At 29.2% G+C, this 1600-nt stretch overlaps 1 non-coding gene across 1 annotated transcript; it reads left to right on the forward strand.

Moving 5' to 3' along the window:
* The first annotated feature begins 884 nt into the window (after positions 1-884).
* LOC111756992 (U6 spliceosomal RNA) lies at positions 885-989 on the forward strand. Its single transcript, XR_002791379.1, has one exon. It is a non-coding gene; the product is annotated as a U6 spliceosomal RNA (small nuclear RNA).
* The last annotated feature ends 611 nt before the right edge of the window (positions 990-1600 follow it).

A 1600-nucleotide genomic window follows, 5' to 3' on the forward strand; every position in this document is an offset into this window, starting at 1 on the left:
TCCTGTGAATAACTCAAGTTTATCTTTCCTTACAGCAGAGTAGTACTTTAGTACATGTGAATACCACATATTATTTATCTATTCATCTGCTGATGGATAAGACTTAGCTATTTTGTGCTACTATAAACATGGATATACATTTATCATTGTAATATGATGTCTATAACTCTTTGGGGAAGATACATAAAAGGGAATAGCGGGGTAAGATGTCATTTTAGTTTTAGTTTTTTATGTATTTCCATAGCGGTTATACTAGTTATACTAGTTTACATTCCCATCGCTAATGTAGAAGGGTTTCCTTGCAGTCTCATCAATGTTTCTTATAGTTGATTTCTTGATGATGACTATCCTTTCTGGGGTAAGATGGAATCTCAGTGTTGTTTTAATTTGTATTTCTCTCGTGGCCAATGATGCTGCATTTATTGGCTATTTTACACCTTCTGTGGCCAATTCTTCATGCATTTATTGGCTATTTTACACCTTCTGTGAAGTGTCTATTTATTTCACTTGCTCATTCTTTGACTAGGCATTTTATTTTGGAGGGTGTAATTATTTTGAGTTCTTTATATATTTTGTGTATTAGTCTTCTAAAGAACAGTTGCAAATTTTTTTCCCATTCTGTAAGTTGTCTTTCATTTTGTTGGTTGTTTATTTTGCATTGTAGAGTTTTTTAATTTGATATGATCACATTTGTTGATTCTTGATACTATTTTCTGTGCAACCAAGATTATTTTCAGAAAGGTCCTGTCTATGTGTATAATTTTTTAAAACTGTCAAAATCATAGAATGGTAGAGGTTATGGTACATTTTATGATTAATGGTAGTATAAATCACCACAAACTTTGGAAAGTAAGTTAGAAATATATAGTTTCAAGAATCTTTAAGTTCACTTCAGCCTCACATATACTAAAATTGTAGTGATACAGAGAAGGTTGGCATGACCCCTGCACATGGATGACATGAAAATTTGTGAAGTGTTTCATATAAATAAAAAGAATCCTCAAAAATTCAGGCAACTCAATGCAGCAGTTCTACTTGTGTGAATCTATTTTAAGAAATTAATCATAATATAAACCCAGTCTTAAACACAAAACTGCTCATAACAGTTATTTATAGTAGCTAAAACATTAGAAACAATTTCAATGTCTACTAAAAGAAAAACAGTAATAAATTATAGTATAAACATTAGATAGTCATCATCACATATGCTGTTTATAAGATTTTTAGTGCCATATAAAAATGTTTCTAATAAATACTAAGCAAAAGATTAGGATGTAAAAACTGTGTGGGTGTGTTATATCCAAACATTGTATGTGCATGTGAGGTTACTTGAAGAAATATAACATATTGTAAACTATTATAAACAATATTTATCTCTGGTATGATTCCTATAATCTTTATTCCTTTTACATATATTTCTATGCTTTCTAATTATCTGCCTATTAGAATCAAACTTTTATAAATAAAATAATATTAATTTTAGCTTAAATTATCAAAGAAAATTGTAAACTTAAGTGAAAAAGCTATACAAAGGTGAGTCACAACTCCTGCTTATTTTTGATTTTGCACTGATCTTATTGAATAGATAAATCAGTATAGG

Source organism: Cavia porcellus, unplaced genomic scaffold (genome assembly GCF_034190915.1).
Source record: "Cavia porcellus strain 051 isolate PalLab524CR breed Dunkin Hartley unplaced genomic scaffold, mCavPor4.1 scaffold_11, whole genome shotgun sequence".
Taxonomy (NCBI): domain Eukaryota; kingdom Metazoa; phylum Chordata; class Mammalia; order Rodentia; family Caviidae; genus Cavia; species Cavia porcellus.